General features: G+C 41.8%; 1 non-coding gene across 1 annotated transcript; it reads left to right on the forward strand.

Moving 5' to 3' along the window:
* Positions 1 to 7,531: 7,531 nt before the first annotated feature.
* trnav-uac (transfer RNA valine (anticodon UAC)) lies at positions 7,532 to 7,604 on the forward strand. Its single transcript has one exon. It is a non-coding gene; the product is annotated as a tRNA-Val (tRNA).
* The last annotated feature ends 14,057 nt before the right edge of the window (positions 7,605 to 21,661 follow it).

Here is a 21,661-nt window from a genome sequence, read left to right on the forward strand (position 1 = left end):
TGGCGCTGGAATGTATGGTGACACTTGCAGGCTGCCCCCAGCACATCCTTAGGTTGTGTTGTTTGTTAATGCAAATGATGCATTTCACTGTATGTGTTGGTATACATGTGATAAATAAATCTGAATCTGAACCTATATAAACCATGATCAATCTAACCTTTCACTCCTGCACCACCCAGAGCCCTTCATGTTTCTTACATCAACGTGCCTGTCTCTGTGTCCCTATTGTATCAGACTCCACCACCATCCCTAACAATGCATTCCAGGCACCCACCACTCTCTGTGTTTATACATATATAAAACAACCTCTGACATCTCCCAGAAACCTCCTCCACTCACCTCATATGGATGTTCTCTGGTATTGGCCACTGCTGCCTGGGAAAAAGGCACTGGGCACCCCACTCTTTCAATGTCTCTCATAATCTTCTACATAGCTGTTAAGTCACTTCTCATCCTCCATCGCTCCAAAGACAAAAGCCCTAGCCTCATAAGACAAGTTCTCTAATCCAGGAAGCATCCTAGTAAATCTCCTCTGCACACTTCCTAAAATTTCAACGTCTTTCCTATAAAGAGGAGACCAGGACTTAACACAAGATTCCAGTTGAGGTCTAACTAGGGTTTTATGGAGCTGCCACATTACCTCATGGCTCCTGAACTCAATCCCCGACTAATGAAGTACAACATACCACGTGCCTTTATACCCACCTTATCAACTTGCGCAGCAACTTTGCAGGATCTATGGATATGGACCCCCAAGATCCCTCTGTTCCTCCACACTGCTAAGAAACATGCCATTAATCAAAGTCTATCTCTCACATATTTCCAGATTGAACCCGATCTGCCACTTGTCTGCCAAACTCCATATCCTGCCTATATTCCATTGTAACCTGCTGTAACGTTTTGTAACTCCAAAACGTAAAAGTAATTGAAAGAAAAACACAGGGGCCCGGGAGAATGTGTGCACTTTGATTTTACTTTGGTGAGTCATGTGCTTATAATGTAGTGACGTAACGAAGTATGCCATTCACATACCTTTACATATAACACATAATGAATTAAGCAAACAACAAAAATGCTTAATCAAACAATATATTTACAATATTACTTAAACATTACTGAATTATTAAATACACAACACTGCTCCCTGCTTAACTATAAACTCCAACTCAATATTGAATGCATCTCAACTTATATACATATATACAATAAATACACAGTATAAAATATAATATAACAACTATATAAACATCCATAGCATAGTAAATTTTAAATTGTCCCATTCAGGCCTAAATCACTGTGGAGGATTTCTTACTCTGATAGAATAATGCCTTTCCTAACAGGATAGTGAGGCAGGTGAAACGTGGCTGTGAAACAATCTAAGGTACTGGAACCTTCCCCATGGTGGTTGTAGGAGTTGATTCCAGGACTGCAGGAAGCTCTGGACATATTTCTTCTCTAACAATTGCTTCTGGTCTCCTCAATTGATCAATGAATCGTCTCTAGATAACATCAAATGCAATCTCCACTGTGTAGGAGAGTGGTCCAGTTCTGTCCAAGTACCCACTTTCCCTCACCAGGATTGAAACATTGAACCTCCTTGATTGAAGAGCCCTCAATTGGTCTCAGCTGTTTGTCCTGCATATTCCTTCTGAGATTGGGTTTGAGGAGATCCAAATGTTAGAGTAAGGATGACCCAAGAACACCATTGCAATGCTTTGATAGTTGTGAAGTATGTTGTATTGTGATATACAAGGAGGAAATTCGCGAGCTTCTGATTCAGTGCCAGTGTTGTATGTTCTGCTTACATTTCTTGCAGTGTGTACTTTAGACTCTGACCAAACCTTTCCGCCAAGCCATTCGTAGCTGGGTGGTACACTGCAGATGAAATATATTTTATTCTCTTCATTTTCAGGAATGACTAAAACTATTCCGCAACAAACTGTGGTCCATTGTCACTAATTAAGTGTTCTGGAATACCAGTCATTGCAAAGAGGCTGCTCAACACATCAACAGTGTTTGGGGCTGTAGTGGAGGCTATTGGGAACACATACGGCCCTTTGTACCTGTATCCACTACTACCAAAAAATTTGTGCCCATGAACGGTCTGGCAAGATCTACAGAAATTCTCTGCCAAGGCAATGCCAGCCATTCTCAGCGATAAGAGGCATCTTCTGTTGGCATAGTGCATGGCAAGCTACTGATCTATCCCAGGCCTCCAGACAAAGCTACAAGCTCACACTTCCATCTTAACCATGCCTGGATGACTGGCATGTAGCTCCTGAGTTCAGCTCTCAGCTTGGATAGTACAACAACTCTCAGTCCCCACATAAGGCAACCCCCGTCAAGGGAAAGTTCATCCAGGGGATGGTAAAAATAGGGAAACTGCAATTTCTGCTGCACATTCCAGCCATTTTGGGTGACCATTTAGTTCTGAGACAGTGTGGGCTCTTTTCAGGCTTCCCTTTGGATCATCTCTGCTGTAGTAGAGAGACTTTAGATTTGCATTAGAGAGAATATGTCAAGGGGTGTGTGCTCTTTTGTAAATTTTTCAGGTATTTCCTTTTCCAAGGGTGAACAGGATAATCCATTTGCATTTCCACAATTATTCATCCTCTTGTAATTGTGTCCTCCCAGAAACAGAGCCCACCTCTGTATTTGTGCTGTTGGTGGAACACCCTTCTGCGGATTGAAGATTGACAACAGTGGTTGATGATCAGTAATGAAGGTCAGCTTTCTGCCATACAAGTACTGATAGATACATTTCACACCCAAAACCAGATTCAAGGCCTCTCTGTCAATCTGTGCGTAATTTTTCTCTGCAGCAATAAGGGAACGTGATGTGAAGGCTGTGGGGCGAACACTTCCATCACTCTTAACGTGTAATGTAACTGCACCTGCAATACTGTGCAAAAGTCTTAGGCAGGTTGATATAGCCAGGGTGCCTAGTTCTGTAGTAAATTTATGTATTGCGTTGTACTACTGCCACAGAAATAAAATCATGACATATGTGAGTGATGATAAACCTGATTCTGATATGGGTCTCTATTGTGGACTGAGAGTGGGAAGGGGGCAGGGAGAGGGGAATCATGGTTAGAAAAAGATGGCAGAGGGGAGAGAGCATGAAGCCCCAGAGAGATCAATAGTCCAATTGTTTGGAATCATATGACCCTGCCTGGTGTCTCAGGGCTTTATGTGTCTCCACCCACACCACCTCCCCCCTCCCGCCCTGGCATTCCTTCTTTGTCACCTGTCGCACACCTCTCCTGCAACACTTCATCCTTGCCATCCCCAAAACCCTTTGCTCCCGCCAGATTTACAAACACGCTCTATGCTCGACATTGACAAATACAGTTCTATGCAAAAATCTTAGGCACCTAGCTCTATATATGCCTAATACTTTTGCGCAGGACTGTTCACAATAAGGCGAAGCACTGCAGGCAAGCTTCACTGGATGGTGTCCATCATAACGTGTGAGTGCAGTGTCGATATCACCATTTCCTTTATCTTTTGGAAAGCCACCTCACATTGTTTTGTTCATTGCCATTTCTTCCCGGTCTGTAGTAATGAGTCCAAGGGGTGGAGTGTAGTAGCCAGGTTTGGCAGGAACCTGTTATAGTAATTGATAAATCCAAAAAAGGATCGCAACTGTGACACATCGTTTGGCCTTGGGACATCCACCACTGCTTGCACTTTCTCAGTGCTCTTGTGTAAATCTTGTGGATTAATGGTAGGTGATGCCTGGTTTAAAGAATTCACACTTGCTATATCATGCTCTGAGCCCATTATCTTCTCATCTTTTCAACACTGTCTTGAGATTTTGCCTGTAGTTGGAGGAATGGATGGCTGTCAGCCAGATTTATTGCTGGAATGTCTTGCATATGGTATATTAATGCACAAAGGCATTTCAGTGTGTGCAGTGACGTCAAACAACCTACTGCATTCATTTGACATCATCTGTATGAAATCTGACCACATATAAAGGACTGCAATAACACTGATGCAATAACAAGTTGAGGCTTGCTTTGCTGTTAGCTAAAGATCTTAGCTCTGTCTCAGACACTACAAGGGAGTCCAATGCATCCATTTTACTTTAGTCAGATGCAATTGTACACTTCTCCCCACACACCCAAAGTTTCTCCGTACCATCCACCTGATCTTCCTTCACCCATCTATTTTCCCCATCAAACAGCTCAGTTATCACCACCACCCTACCAGTTGTCTTTCTGATTTTTCCCCCCAGTTTGATTATTGGACAAACGTCTCTGCCAGCATTTCCAATTTCTGTAATCTTCTCTCTACCTATGTCGATTCTCTCTGCTCAACCTGTGTGCAGGTAGATGGTTGCAACTGGGCCTACGTCTGGTAGAAGGATGATCCTTTCTGCTCACTGTGTGCAGGTAGATGGTTGCAACTGGGCCTACGTCTGGTAGAAGGATGATCCTTTCTGCTCACTCTGTGTGCAGGTAGATGGTTGAGGCCTGAAAGTATGAGTCAAAGGCCAAATTGGGCCTCACTCAACAGTTTGTGAGTGCTCCTGGTCTACACAAAGTGAATAATGAGACACCATTGACATTGACAGAAAGGTCAAGATCAAGCAGGCAGGTTTAATGTGATTGGTCTAAGAACTAAGAGCAACAGAAAGAAAATCTTTTAAGACAGTGAAAGCAGGGAAAAAGTTTCTATGCGACTGACTGGATTGCTTCTATAAAGAGTGCCATAGACTTCATGGGCTAAGAGGCCAATTTTTATTTTGCTGCAATACTTCTATAACCCTCCGATACCATGGCAGATTGGAAGCCAGTGTAAGATATTTTACACGAGGCATGTTAGGAATGAACATGAGCTGTACAGCAAGGATACATACAGGTATCTACAATGGGACAAGTCGCTGGCAACCTTAGAAAGGCTGATGTAGAACACTTTAAAAACAGTTGCTGTGAAATAGAGTTCATGCAATTTATGAGAGTACTAGGAATTGGCCAAGAGGAGGGTCTGTTAAATTTTTCAGTTGTAGGTTGGAGAAGAGAAGGTGTAAGGCTACTTGGGACAATGTAGATGCTGAGGCAAAATGGCCACCCCGACACGCAACCGTTTGGTCTTCATGTGATGTTGAGGGAATCCATAAATTGATTGTGCAGACATCCCAGTTGAGATCGGACAGAACGGAATTTATAGAAAATAAGGTTGCAAGCGCTCATTGGATATTTGTATAAGCAGGATAAAAATCACATGACATCTAATTACTTGCACGTGTCTGCGACTATTTTTGAATTTGCCTCATAAGGGTGGGTCCTTTATGTTTGTGCCCTTGCTCTAGGTTTCGAACAATGTTTTCTTGGAACTGGAAGACTACGATCACTGACAAAAGTATACGGGTATGAAGGAATGTTTTCTGCAAACTGAAACCAGATGTTAGGCTGATAATGTTTTGCTAAAAGTAGCTATTGTAATATGAAGGGGTGTAATATAAAAGCGAAATAAAATTAATCACGTGAATTGTGTTACAGTGCTTTTAAAAATTACTGTATGAAAATAGACGGATCAGTTTGAAATATAAAAAAATATATATATCACATAAACATGAGAAATTCTGCTGCTGGAAATCCAAAGCGACGCGACACACAAAAATTGCTGGAGGAACTGCATTCTTTTCTGTCTTCAGGCTGCTGCCGTCGATTGTTGATAGCGCTGCAAGTCAGCACAAAGCAGCATGCGGGTAAGTGGCCTTCACGGAATGGAGAGCTGTTCTCCCGGCATGCCGAGCAGCGAAAAACCTGCTCCAATTTCGGGACTGAACGAGACACGCTTGGCTGAGATGCTGGAAGTAACGCGTCGGAAAATGTTAGTAAACCCGCCCCTCTGGAGGCCCAATAATATCAGCCAGCTGCTGCATTAAATTAAAATCAGAAAATTCCCACCGCATAAAATGCAGCGGGGAGATTTTTTCCTACTGCAGCGAGTGTGTTGATGAGCTGGATTGACAGCCGCCTCATAGTGCCAAAAACAGCGCAGATGACCGATCTCAGAGATTTCTCCGGAGGCCCATAAAAGTTAAAGGATTATATAGCACTGGAGAGACAAAATTTGGGGCAAAATGCAAGGACGTGGTCGAAAACTTTTTTTTAAACTGAGCGTAGTTATGATTTGGAATTAACTGCTAGTAAAAGTGATGGAAAATAATTAGAGCCTTCGAATGGGAGTCGGACGAGGACTTTACAAGGACACGGGACTAACTGTTTGCATTTCTAAGAGCCAGCACCAACTCGGAACGATCCAGTGGCTTACGTTTTACGATGGCTGTTAGCCATGCATTTTATGGAATTTTGTATTAGAATTTACCATACTGTATTACAAAACGGGAGTTTGTACAATTACAGTATTTAATTGCAAACACATCACAAACTAAGGTAAACAGAATGTTCTGTGGGGTGAGGAGGAGATTCAGGTTTTATTCATTTCCGAAACTCGCGAATTTGAATATAGAATTTAGCGTTATTTTTGTACTGAGTCACATTATTTTGCCCAAACAGCATCGTTAACAGAAAAGTAACCCAGGGATGTTTTAGGTCAACAATTGAAATATAGTCTTCAGATAATGTATTGCTAACTAAAAGTAATTGAGGCACCGAAACGCTAATAGTAAGACAACCACGGCTGTCTCTGAGATAGATCTGTGTCAGATGAGGTTTAAGGGGTATCAAGTTCTGTATTGAATCCCCATTAAATAAAAAACACACGAATCCCATATTTCTAATAGCAGCATCGTGGAAATCGCTTATTAATTTTGGATACTCCGGGAGGCCTAACGTTACTGCAGTACAGTTTAGTAATAGCAGGGCTTGATGGGGTCTTTGAATGCCAGGTCTTGCAGTGGACACATGTCACGTTGTAAAAGTCCTCAAAAGTGCATTTGAAAAGCAGATTACTTACCATTTTACAGAATTTCCCTTTTTACAAGAGACTATACTGGTTTCTGCTGTGATCACCATTGCACATTAACCTAACTCCATTGTACTTACTCCCATGTAGAAATTATAACGTCAACCAGTCCGGACAGTCTGGGTCAGAATATCTGAATGGACAACCTCTGGTCTTGGTGAAAATATCAACCCAGTCTCTTAACCTCCCGATCACACACAAAAATCTCATAAAACGTGGTTAATATTTAAAATGTGTTGATATATTTTAACAGTGTGCTGCAAACATACCTTAATTTTACATCTTTAAGCTACCAAGCTAGCCTTTACTAATTGCTGATTTCAGTAAGATTTACTTACCGTATTTGCAATGTAATATTTTCACTAGCGGTGCAAGCAAGAGGAGAACCCACCTCCCATAAACCATCAAACAAATCATATTTAATACGAGATTGTGAGCTTTCGTGACTGTGTTCACCCATAATAGTGCATCTTCTGAAAGAGTAAAAAGTTTAAACATGTGTTCGCTCGCCGCCCTTTCGCAAAATTTAAGTGAACTCCGTGAATTGCGCTTGCGCTCATCTAAGCAATTGGACGGCACGTCGTTCGTGCAGGGTTCCATAGTGTAGTGGTTATCACGTCTGCTTTACACGCAGAAGGTCCTGGGTTCGAGCCCCAGTGGAACCATGCGTTCTTTTGTTCTGTCCCAAGAAAATGTATTTTTTTTCCTGCTATACGCGAATAATTTTATTTATAATGTATGTTAGATGATAATAAAACTTTTCAGAATGAGCTTTGTTCTCCGCTAAAACAGAACCACTTTTCATGCCATTCCTAACGCAGACGGCTCGTTAACGTTACTGGATTTGAGGAGTCTGGATCGGGCTGCTGATGTTTCCCACGTTCGGAACTGTGACACATTGTGCAACAACTCGGGATTTTGCTCAGTGCACAAAGATCGCTGCGCCTCGAATGCTCTACCCTAGCCGACTGCCTGCCCCTCTTCCGGGGTTACATTCGTGTCCAAGTGTCCTGAGAGAGGGAGCAGGCAGTCACTATGGGATAGTAGGGAATTTTCGAGAACAGACCCCCTCCCCCGGGGAACTGAGCGTTTTGTAGATAGTAGTAAATGTGTTTTAATTTGAAATTGTTAACATTTGTATGTCGTGCCTAGATAAACTTTTATAGTTTTGTAAAAAAAATAAATCGCTGCGATTCCCAAATATTTACCACTTTTCATGAGCCGGAGTTCTCGGGTCTGGCTGTTCCCAGCCAGCCTTTAAAATTTCGCAGGACAGTGTTCCTTTTCCCCACGTCCATGCCAAGTTGGAGATGGTGTGGGTAACGAGGTGCTGAGCGACCCCTCCTTCTGTGTTGGAGGAGGAAATGGGGTCCACTCCCTGTGTTTAGTTGGTGGAGGGAGGCATGCATTGCGGCCTTAGCGTCAAAAAGGTGGATTTGCGCAGGGCGGCCTATGGCTGTTCAATGGCCCTCCCTTATGATGGGGGATGGGGCGCAGAGCGGTGTTCGGGAGAGAGCTGGGTGGTGCAGGACGGTCCTTCCGTATGCCCCGGGTGGTTGGGGGGGGGGAAGTAGTGCAGGGCAGCCCCTCCCTGGGTTTGCAGGGCGGTCCTTCTCATGCTGTCCCTGGGGAGGTGCCGTGGTCAGTCAGTCCTCGAGCGCCTCCCGCTGTCTGCTACATGTAGTGCAGACTGGCTCCGCTCGGTGAGGTGATTTTGCGATCCACACACACACACTTGCCACATTCACAATGCTTCTGCCATTTCAACTAATATATTGAAATGTTTGCACTTAAAATTCACGGAAAAAGGTGACACCACTGAAATGATGTCTCTGGAATACGTGACCCAAGTAACATAATATCCTCTACTTTTATCAGCACATTGCCACCGCGATCATTCCACGAGGTTGGCACTCTCAGTCCTGGTTCCTCGCGGAGTTTTGTCTATTGGACATTGGACAGTAACAGGTCTTTTCACGAATTCATTACATAGAACAACATCGTATTATTTGAAATGCCATTTTGCTCAGTATATCCGACACTGCACCACGGATTTTTCGTTAATTGATTTGTTTTAGTACATGTTACAGATATCATCGGAAACGCAAAAAAGGCAATCATTCCAATTGTCTATGAAATCCCTTTGGGATTCCTTACCTCACCACTCGGACTATTAGACGTTTGGATGTCCTGGAATTGTGTCAAATGTTAGATTTTTTTCCCCTCATGAGGCACCATCCGCTATTATTTGCATTTCCTTCCATTTCTTCCTCCATATACTTCACAGGCTTCTTCTTTATTTCTCTCAACTACTTTATTTTCTGGTGTGTTTTAATTCCCTCTGCATAAAAGCGTTTATTCTGAATTCTTTATTAACAGCCACAAATGAAATTGACCTTCAGGTGCTAAGTATACTGTACTCTGATTCAAATATTATTCTACAATCAAATCAAATCTTGAAAGCAGAGTACAATTAGTAGCCTTGACTATATTAATCGTTCAGCACAAGTGCAAATGCCTCCTTTAATGTGTTGAGAGAATTTAACCCTTTGTCCACAGGTTGAAGGGGTGAAAAAAAGCAAAATATTCCAGAGAAAAGGCAGGCTGTTCTCAGAATTTTAAAGAACAATGTCTAAAGCGAACAATGGACTCAACAGAGTGACTCCTAATCTAGGGTTCACAATAACCTCTTGTCAGCAGTGTTTAGAACTTCCTATGGCTAAATTATACTGGATATGATGGATCAACCCACGAATAGAGATGTTTGTGCAGGTGGGCAGTTGTGATTCAAAATAAAACTTGTGTTTCTCCTACATAAAATGATATTTTATACAGTTAGGTAATTCCCATTTGGATTGCTAGGGTAGATTCTGGACTGACGCCCAGATAATTTTGTAGAAATCATTTATATGAATTTATATGATTCAGTTACCAGGATTGAGAGAAACTCTCAAAAAGACTGAGTATAAAAGGGAAAGAAAGAAGTTCCTTAAAATTATACAATACTTAATTAGCGAGGGTGTCAAGAAATTGTTTCTGATCAATCAAAATGAGTGGCCATAAACATAATATGTATAAAACCAAATGAATAAAGGAAAACAATCTGGAAAAAGAATGGAAATCAGTGTTTGATGTGTACAATTTCCAAAAAGCTGAACTAACAGGATTAAAACAATATGAATAACCAATATGACCAATATGAATAACCAGTAACAAAAACCAATTTCCCCCGGGATCAATAAAGTATGACTATGACTATGACTACTATGACTATAAGTTATCTAACAGTCAACTGGACATTAACATGAACTCAGAGAGTCAAGAGCAACTTTTGCCTTTTGCAGAAAGGTTTATTATCTTTGCTTAGACTCTTTAACTCAGATCATTGGCATTTAGGACCCTGAAGAAAGCTTCAACATTGCAGGACAAGGTGAGAGGAAAAAAATCAGTTCGGTTTCCCAGTTCTATTGATTAAAGGAATGTGTGTGTGTGTGTGTGTGTGTCTGTGTGTGTGTGTGTGTGTGTGTGTGTGTGTGTGTGTGTGTGTGTGTATATATACATGTTGTATAATTTGCAAGGGTTTTATTTAAGGGACCACATGTCAAATCTTTGGTGACCGTGTGGTGAAACCTTGAGTTTTGAGCTATATACGCCATTGACATTGCAGAAGAATTTCCACATGATTATCAGGTTGGTGGATCTCCCATCCACCACGTTCTAGAGATGATTACCAGTTGAGAAACAATAAGCCTCAAGAGCAGATGGAATAAGTCCTGATGTTCCTGAGTGTACTGGAGGAACCTCAGCCAGAATCTCATAACTCCAGTTTCCTCCTACACTCCAGAGATGTATGGCTTAGGGTTAGTAAGTTGTGGATGTGCTATGTTGGCACCAGAAGCGTGGTGATACTTGCACGTATTCAGATTGTGTTGGTTGTTGTTACAAATGACTCATTTCATTGTATGTTTTGATGTACATATGATATATGACAAAAAGCTAATATTTAAATCAAGTATGATTGTGCTAACAACAGAAGTGCCTCCCTGCTGTCAACCACGGGACGTCATCAACAGGGTCTTCCTCAACTGCTCTCTCCCTTTGGCACTTGCTCCTTAAATTGCAATCCATCTGGATGGAGCACAGTGGATACTCCCCACACTGTATCCGAGAGAAATGAAGGGAGCAATAGCAATCCCTCTACGTCAAAAAACCCTTGACTCTGTTAATCCAGAGGAACTATAGAACATCGTTCTCTTATTTGTCTGCCCACTGAATTTCTTCTCTCTCTTACATGGCATACCAGAGGGTGATCTTAACCATCTGACCTACAATAGACCCTACCTCAGCACTCCTGTGTTTTTCTCAAACCTCCTTGCTGCAACTGACATCCAACAGATTTTTTGTCCCCCTTGGTGTAGTGCGAATATATAGGTGGTGGGAACTGTTCAATCCACATCGTTTTCATTGCAAAAACAAATTGTCAGATTTGAGCTACACTACACAATGATGCTTGTGTATGTACATGTTCTGAGTCTGAGCTGCAAACTATCATTGAATTGTTCTCTGAAGCATTCAAGACAACAGGCCTAACAAATGCAAATCCTCTTCCAAACTTTTCCCTCTTAAAACATGGCAAGAAAATCTGCAGAGGCTAAAAGGTCTGCATGAAGCATCTCAGCCCGAAACATCGACTGATTAAATCTTTGACCCAAAGCTGTTCAAAGTGTAGAATTGTCATTTAGATGCCATCAGGAACTTCAGTTCCATTTGTACAAGCACAGTATAACTTGTGGAAAGAGTGCAGCATCTCCTAAACTACCCACCTGAAACACTGCCTAACTCACCTGTGACAGGGTCCATGGGTCTCACGTGGGCCTCATCAACAGCTCAGAACTCAAACTGGAATGGAAGAAAGTTATGCTCTCCTCAGAGGGGTCTCCTGAAAAAGAAAGAGTGCCTCTGTTTGTCTATCTGCTTTTGTCTATGTCTATGACTAGGCTGGGTATAGTGATGATAATCTCCATGGGGGAGAATGCTGATTCGGTGATTTAATTCATACATGATGATTGACTGGAAGACTAGTTGTATTTATTTATGGAATTTTAGAAAGAAGCAGTCAAGTTGCACTTTTGTTTATTTTTCAAATTAAATGGTCTCTTTCAGCATTTTAGAGCAGTTCAGCACAGGGACGGGTCCCTCAGCAAACAACGTTGTGCTGAACCCATTAAATTAGTACTAATGTCATCTGTCTACACGATGTCCATATCCTTCCATTTTCCTCACATTCAAGTACCTACCTAACCATCTTTTAAAAGTCCCTAATGTTTCTGCCTCTACCACCACCCCCAGGCAGTGCATTCCAGGCACCCACCACACTGTGTAAAACAAAAAACTTGCCCCTCATATCTCCTTTGAACCTAACCCCCTTCATCATCAATGCATGTCCCTCTGGAATTAGATATTTCAACCCTGTTTCAACTGTCTGTCTACTTCATCTATGCCTCTCATAATCTTATAACCCTCTATCAAATCTCCCTTCACCCTTTGCTACTCCAGAGAAAACAACCCAAGTTTGTCCGATTACAAACAAGAGGAAATGTGCAGGTGCTGGAAATCTGAGCACTAGACACAAGATGCTGGAGGAACTCAGCAGGCCAGGCAGCATCTGTGTGTGTTGCCCAAGTCTGTCTAACCTCTTGTTATAGCACGTGCCCTCTAATCCAGCCAACAGCATGGTAAACTTCATCTGCACCCTCTCCAAAGCCTCGACATCCTTCCTATAAAGAGGCAACCACAACTGTATGAAATATTCCAGATGCAGCCTAACTAGAGTTTTATAAAGCTGCACATAACTTCCTGACTTTTGAACTCAATGTCGCAACTAACAAAGGCAATCATGCCATAAGCCTTCTTAACCACCCTATCAACTTGTGCAGCTACTTCCAGGGAGTTGTGGACTTGGACACCAAAATCCCACTTCTCATCAACACTGTTCAGGGCCTTGCCCATATCTGCAAATGATCTATATACAAACTATTGTATTCTTTGCCAGTCTTCTACACTATGCACAACACCACCAATCGTTGTAGTATAAGACATAGGAGCAGAATTAGGCCACTCAGTCCATCAAGTCCTCAGTGCCATTTCATCATGGCTGATCCCAGATCCCATTCAACCCATACACCAGCCTTCTCACCATATCGCTTGATGCCCTGACCAATCAGGAATCTATCAACTTCCACTCTAAATGTACCCATGGACTTGGATTCCACCGCAATCTGTAATAGGGCATTCCACAGATTCACCACACTATGGTTAAACAAATTCCTTCTTACTTCTATTCTAAAAGACCACCTCTCAATCTTGAGGCTGTGCCCTTTCATTTGTATACCCCCACGAGAAGAAATATCCTCATCACATCCACCTTACCTAGTCCTTTTAACATTCAATAGGTTTCAATGAGATCGTCACACATTCTTTTAAATTCCAGTGAGTTCAGGCCCAAAGCTGCCAGGCGCTTCTCATATGTTAACCCCTTCATTCCCAGAATCATCCTCATGAACCTCCTCTGGACTCTCTCCAATGATAGAACATCCTTTCTGAGATAAGAGGCTTAGAATTATTGACAATACTCCAAGAGTGGCCTGACTAGTGTCTTATAAAGGTTCAGCATTATCTCTTTGTTTTTATATTCTAATCCCCTTGAAATAAATGCCAACAGTGGGAGTCTTGCATGAGGACTCCTAAGTCTATTTGCATCTCTGCTGTTTGAATTTTCTCCCCATTTAGATAATAGTCTGCACTTTCGTTCCTCTTACCAAAATGCATTATCATATATTTCCAGTCACTGTACTCCATCTGCCACTTTTTTGTCCCTTCTTCCAATTTGTCCAAGTCCTGCTGCAATCGCATTGCTTCCTCAGCACAACCTAGTCCTTCACCTCTCTTTGTATCATCCACAACCTTTGCCACAAAGCCATCAATTCCACTATCTAAATCATTGACAAACAATGTGAAAAGTAGCAGCCCCAAAACTGACCCCTGAGGAACACCATCAGTCACTAGCAGCCAACCAGAAAAGGCCCCCTTTATTCCCACTGCAAACTTACTAACCCACCCATCTGTATTTCCATCCAGGTCATTTATATACATCACAAACAGCAGAAGGCCCAGTACAGATCGCTGTGGAGCACCACTAATGACAGACCTCCAACTAGAATGAGTGCCTTTGATTACTGCCCTGTCTTTAATGGGCAAGCAGTTTTGAATCCAAATGGCCAATTCACCATAGATTCTATTATGTCAGACTATAAATCATTATTCATACTCCTTCCACCGGCATTTACGTCTAGACCCTTCTTCAGTCTCAATTGTCATGAAGGGTCAGATACAGATGTTTATCCCATCTGTGTTTCCATGTATTGTGAGGACAATGGAGTCAGGCAGGAATGTACAGCTGTCGCTCCACAAGTTGGTGCAAATCCAAGGTGTTGAAATGCTCTTAAGGGGAGCAGTAATGATATATTTTTGCTGACATTGTGTGCAACTCTTTAGTTTATCAAATGTTATTATATAGCAGTTTTCTGCTTCAGTTTCCTTGCACCATGCATCCCTTTGTTCAAGAGAAAAATACTCTAAAAAATTCATTCAGTGAACAGCAGATTTCTTATACAGATGTTAGAGGCAACACTGCCAAATTTACTGCTATAGCCATGGCATTATTGTCATGAGGTTTGCCTGCGTTAATGGTTGTTGGAAGCCAACAAAGGTAGTCCAGCTGCTCTTAGAGTGATTAAGAGACTTGGAAAGTACTCAAGAATATTGGTTACTGGCAATGGGCCTTACAGAATAGAAAATGCACACAGTCTCTGTAGTACAGGCTTTCGTCTTTTTGTGTAGTGAGGAGGCTTTTGTGTTCTGGTCAATATCTGCTGTCGTCAACAACTGAACAGCATAAATTAACGGTAAAAATTGCAGTGAGTCTTATGATTTAAAATGGCCCAAGCTATGCCAAAGTGAATTGAGCTAGTTTGTCAAATTGGTGATAATTTTAAACAGTGCCTCCCAATGGCTAAATGAACTGGAGCTTTTGGGTCAGCACTGTCTTATTGTTCAGTCGGTATTACTGTCTGGCTTTCTATCTATTTGAGTAATGTTTTTTCAAACTCCCAGAATAGGTTTAATGCTCTTTCCCTTTCTACTGGCATTGAATGTCATCTGAGATTACTGAGAACATCTGGTATGTCATCTCATTGAGAGGTGAGAGGTTTAGAGAAAGGTAAAATCGGAGCTGCTCATCTAAGTTTAGGGACCCAGTGAAAGAGAACTGAGAGGGCTTCAGTTTGTATTTAATAGCAGCTGAAACACTGCTCCCGTAACTGCAGTAAGAACCATGGAAGGTCAATGTAATAGAAGGTAATTAAAAGCATGGACTGTCTTGAAGATGGGGCAAACAAAACCTGATGTCTTTGGCCCCAGGTTACAGATTTAATCAAGATGGTACAGGAGCAATTTTCTTTTGAAGAACCACATGACAGTAAAGTGGTAGAATGTCAATGCATTACAATTTTAAATCTTGGGCTAGATGGATATCATTTTAATATGGCAGCTCTTGCATATCTCAAAACAAAGTTCACAAAGCTTAACACTTTGAACCTAAGAGAAAATGAATCCCTACTACGCAGGGATTTAAGTCTTTCACATCAGAATAGCGACTTCGATCTTTTCCAGTATTCTGTGGTGCTGTTGAGGAGGCTACTGTTTAACATTTCCTTCAGGTAAGTCATTTCAATAAGTTTTCATTCTTTGACTTGTTGACAGATCATCAGTAGATTTTTCACTCATCTCAGATACATGGGAAAATGATAGCGTAGTTAAGGTTAGACTAGCAGCCAGAGTGTAGGACCACTGTTCAAGGTTGTGTGGTGAGGGATTTTAAGTTCAAATAATTAGATCACTAATTTTTGTTTTCAGACCTACCATTTGTAGCCATGAAACATTTTACAATGATTAAGTAAACTCATTTGGGTCATTTCAGGGGTTGAGTTTCAGGGCAGTAGTTTCAGGACAGGAGATTCAATGGAATCTCTGACCTTTTCTGACCTTTATGTATTTTCACTAATGCTGCTGACACTTAACTTCCTGCTTAGTTCAAGGGCAATTAAGGGCAGGCAATAAATGCCGCTGCTATCTAGGTACAAGGGACAAGTACGTACTTTTTTATGTAACTGAGAGTTTAATCTTTGATTTTATGATATATCATATCAATCTGAGTGACTGAAGGTGCACAACATAGAACACCGTCTGAAGTCTGGTGGAGGAGGAGAGCAGTGTGGGTGAATACTTTGAGAATAGGTTGGTATGCTTCTTGCAGAGAAGAACAAGGCCTTGCAGAAATGACATAGCCAGCATAATTGTTCACATTTGTGTATGCACAAGGATAAGAGAATTCTCAATACATCCAGTGGTGTGGGACTTGCATCACTTCAGTATGTTGGTTAGTTTAAAGAGCCAGATGGCATGGTCACGCAGATAGAGGCAAAAACATAGCAGGAAACTGCCTTGTGATATGAGTTCAGTAGAAGACAGAATGGCTGCTCAATGCAGTATGGTTACACTGTAATCTACGGTATAAATGATTGAATGTGAGCCTTTGTTTGTACATTGAATGTACATAAATGTTTCTTTTGAGCAAGTAACAGTGGAAAATTATTGCTGGGAATGCGCTTGTACGAAACAATGCCCTACTGGAGCATAAGTAAGCTATTCTGTTAACTGGTGGATTCTAAAGCATACAGTACGTGAGTAGTTTTTTAAATCACCATGATAAAAGGATATTTTATTTCTTAAACTAGTGCAAAAATTACAGTATCATTTCAAACATAAACCCTGAAAAATGCTGGTGGGCTAAGTATTTGGAACTCTGGAACAGCGTTCAGTCAAGCGAGACTGTCAGTCTTCTTGAAGCTTTTCAACTGTACTCTGTGCTAAAGGTTGTTTGTGGTTCACTCTATGAACAAGTTCAATCAGTTATTAAACACATGGAATTCCTAAACAGAGTAAAAACAATCAGAATTCAGTTAATAATCCGCAGTTTGGAAAAATAACAATATTATTGGCCCAATGCCCTCAGTTTAGCTTGTTCACTACCATCTTCTCCGGGGTATTTAAGGGTGTGCTATAAATACCAGATCCTAAAAACTGATCGAATGTGTACACGGTAATGGAAGCCAATAAGAACACTAGAGAACTGGGCTTGTATGAATCATCAGGTGGAAAAATTAGCTAGTCGCTGAAACTGAATGTGGGGGACTGCGGTACATCATTAGGCCGTGCACGTTCATTGTGTTGTAGGCAACATGGTATCTTTGTGTCATCTGTTGTTAAGAGATGGTTGCTGCATGTTGTTCATTGGCTACACATCAACGGGAGTCCTGGTGCTTCGAGTGAAAAGAACTAAAGAAGGCTAGACTGCCCTTTTTAAAGAGGAGGGGAGCTGTGCACTTGGGCAGCAAGACATAGTGGTAACCAAGTTAAAAATTGCAGACAAGTTTTGATAGCTTGTAGAATGTCTGACTTTGGGAGAGAATAAGTACTAGGGCGCAGGAAATATTAGGAGGTTATGTGAAAGGACAGATACTGTCTCTATAACCACAGAGGGCCAGGATGCCCTCCAGACAGAATATTCGGGGACAGCAAAAAGTAGCAACAGAAGTTAATCCCAGGAGTTCTGAACTAAATATGGATGCAGTACCAAGTTGTAATTTAATGATCTCACACAAGCTGTTATGGTTCATTATTAAAAGCCACTGCCCCAAATTGCACAACGAGTCTCCATTGCCAAATTAACCTAATCTGTGTTCCCAATTTACTGATAATTATTATGAAATTCAGTATTTCAAAACATCATCTTACCCAAATGCAGCATTGTTGCAAGCTTTCTTGCTACTTCTCTGGCACAATGGGAATTAGTCATTTATGAGCAATCTTCCCTCTAATTTATAATGACCAATGTGCACAAGAATCTTGTGCTGTGTATTTTTTTGCCCAGTGACAACAATGTGTGCAATGAATACTTTCTTCAATAAAAATAGTATGAATAAGCCAGTTCTGAAATCTGCAGACATATCATAGCAAACTTTTCATTGTCAACACCATCCGCATCAGAAACCGGGAAAGGAAATGTGATTGTGTATGACTGTGAAATAAACTTAACATGCCAATGAGGTAGAGGGTGACAACCTTTTGTGCCCAGTTTAAATTACTTTGTGCGCTAGTAGCAAAAGATGTATGCACGCACACGCGCACACACACACACACACACACACACACACCTTAGAGGGAACATTGTCTATGATGTCTATGATATCCCTAATAGGACATTCACTCTGTTTCCCTCTTGTTAATGGAGGAAATAACACATAACAATAGGCAGCAGCAATGGCCTAGGGGTAAGTGCCTTCAGGTTTTTATCCTCTTAGAAAAAACAGTACTCGCCATTATGGGATAGGACGTTGCTGAGGTTGTAGAGGCAAGCAGTGACAGTATTTGATGGTAACCCCAACACCCGCTAATTTCTCCCATATCCACAACCTCTTCTACCTTTGAAGCTGAAGATGATGTAGGCATCTTTTACAATTTCCCAATTCTTGATCATTTTACTTAGTGACATACAGTGTGGAATAGACCCTTCTGGCCCTTTGAGCTGTGCCATTCAGCAACCCCGCAATTTAATCCAAGCCTAATTACAGGGCAATTTACAGTGTTGAATTAACCTACCAACCAGTACATGTTTAAAATGTTGGGGGAAACCAGAGCACCTGGAGGAACCCACGCAGTCATGGGGAGAACGTACAAACTCCTTATAGGCAGCAGCAGGAATTGAACCCAGGTCACTGGTACTGTAAAGCATTGCGCTAACCACTACCCCATCGTGCCACACAAATTTCTTTCTCATTCAATCAAGAAATAGAATTTTCCCAGTTAATGCACAAAGGCAATGGAGGTGAAGAAACACCAGTGGTAAATATAGCCTCAACCGTCTAACTGGATACAGGATAGCTGTGCCTGTCATGAAACACAAGGTACCACTGGCCTGGATCCAGGGTTGAGAGAATTGACAGTGCAAATGCAGCTCAGTGAGTAACAGACATATTACTGCTGAAAGGCTTGATGGGTTCTGATGCTGTACATAATCAGCAAAAAGCAGAAAATTTGTTTATATGGGATTATTGGCCGGGGCACCTGCAATAGCTGGTTTGCTTTCTTTCAGAATAACTGTGTAGGGTTGCCAAAGGGGGCAGATGGTATTTGCATCAATGTCCTGACTCTTAGGTTGCACATTTAGACGATAGACAATAGGTGCAGGAGTAGGCCATTCAGCCCTTTGAGCCAGCACCACCATTCACTGTGATCATGGCTGATCATCCACAATCACTACCCTTTTCCTGCCTTCTCCCCATATCCCATCACTCCGCTATCTTTAAGAGCTCTGTCTAACTCTTCTTTGAAAGAATCCGGAGAATTGGCCTCCACTGCCTTCTGAGGCAGAGCATTCCATAGAATCACAACCCTCTGTGTGGAAAAGTTTTTCCTCAACTCCGTTCTAAATTGTCTACCCTTTATTCTTAAACTGTGGCCTCTGGCTCTGGACTCCCCCTGCCTCTAGTGTGTCCAATCCCTTAATAATCTTATGTTTCAATCAGATTCCCTCTCATCCTTCTAAATTCCAGTGTATACAACCCCAGCTCCAATCTTTCAACATATGACAGTCCCACCATCCCGGGAATTAACCTCGTGAACCTACGTTGCACTCCCTCGATAGCTAGAATGTCCCTCCTCAAATTTGGAGAACAAAACTGTACACAATACTCCAGGTGTGGTCTCACCAGGGCCCTGTACAACTGCAGAAGGACCTCTTTGCTCCTATACTCAACTCCCCTTGTTATGAAGGCCAACATGCCATTAGCTTTCTTCACTGCCTGCTGTACCTGTATGCTTACTTTCAGTGACTGATGAACAAGGACACCTAGATCTCGTTGTACTTTCCCTTTTCCTAACTTGACACCATTCAGATAGTAATCTGCCTTCCTGTTCTTGCCACCAAAGTGGATAACCTCACATTTATCCACATTAAACTGCATCTGCCCACTCACCCAATCTGTCCAAGTCACCCTGCATTCTCATAACATCCTCACATTTCACACTGCCACCCAGCTTTGTGTCATCTGCAAATTTGCTAATGTTACTTTTAATCCTTTCATCTAAATCATTAATGTATATTGTAAATAGCTGCAGTCCCAGCACTGAGCCTTGTGGTATCCTACTAGTCACTAGTCATTTCCAACACTCCTACACTCCCTTGTTGCTAACTTGAATACCCATTGATTTTATTTGTGCTGAAGGTTCAAGAGTAGAAATTGAAGTTGCAACCCTCTGACTCAGATGAGAGGTCTACTCCCTAAGCTACTGCATTCAATGATAAAAGCAAGACCAGGTTCTTTGGAATCCACCCTTCCAATGTGGGATCAATGGTTTCCTCCTTCAGCACGCTTTTGGAACCCATCACAATGAGGCTTTGATCACAGCACAAAGTCATCTGTTCTCCAGCAGGTCAACAGAATTTCTAAAGCCCCATTCTAGGAAAGTGGTAATGATATCTGTTTTCCTGTTCACAATAATATTCATGTTCTTACCCCTGTCAGGTGCTCTACTGCCTGCCACTATCGCGGAAGCCATAATGCTGGAGACTAAGGCTAGCCCTTCAAGGCTCAGAACCACTCTCAATCACTTGCCAAGAACACCTTCAATATCCTTCATCAGAGATCAGCAGTTTTCCTCCATCTTACGGCGTTCGTTGGAGAAACACTTCAAGACTGCAATTAAAACTTATGAATTCAATGTGCAATTTTAAATTTATTTCACTATGGTTGGGACTAATGAATGATATGGCCAATAACAAAGACAAGCTGTGCTTAGGTTGGTTGTTGAATAGGAAAATACCTTTGAGGTTGCGGACTAATTATTTCAGCATGCAGAAGTGTGTTCTGTTGTAGTCCTTCTTGCGCTTGCCCCTACTTCTGACCGGATGAATGGTGACAAGAATTATTTCATTGATCAGAGAGAAGATGTGGGACATACAACTACACAGTTTTGTGTGAGTACATTGATAGTGCGCTCCATGTGATTGGGGAATAGGCAGAAGACAGCCAGCAGGAGCTCAGCGTCCCCTCTGCAATGATTAAACCTGTTTTAATATGCTCCTCCAAAATTTGCCAAGCTTGAATCTCAAGAGTAACAATAAAAACAGTATTTCTGGAGGAGATAACCATTGCTATCCACTGGCTATCCAATGAAAATTTCAGCTTTCACGAGGCACACACACCCCCTGTGCAGCACGTATTCAGTCATTAATATGCTGTACTACGGGGGCATCTGCAATATGTGCAAGACATCTCACACCATCTACTGGTGAGAGTGAGTAATACAGTTAATACTCTTGAGCAGAGAATTATACTGGTTACCCTGGCTCTCAATCTGGTCTTTATCTTCTTTGAGATTGCTGTTCACCTGTAAGAGTTGACAAATTTCAAACACAACCGATTTATTGAACTGTCTTGAGTTTTGGAGGCTGATGAAACTGGGGTGAGAGTTGTTCACTAAAGACTCTCAGTTGACTATGCTACTTCCTGTGAGGCCCTTCCTTTCTCCACTTCCTGGTTTT

The sequence above is a fragment of the Mobula hypostoma genome, chromosome 10, assembly GCF_963921235.1.
Source record: "Mobula hypostoma chromosome 10, sMobHyp1.1, whole genome shotgun sequence".
Lineage (NCBI taxonomy): Eukaryota > Metazoa > Chordata > Chondrichthyes > Myliobatiformes > Myliobatidae > Mobula > Mobula hypostoma.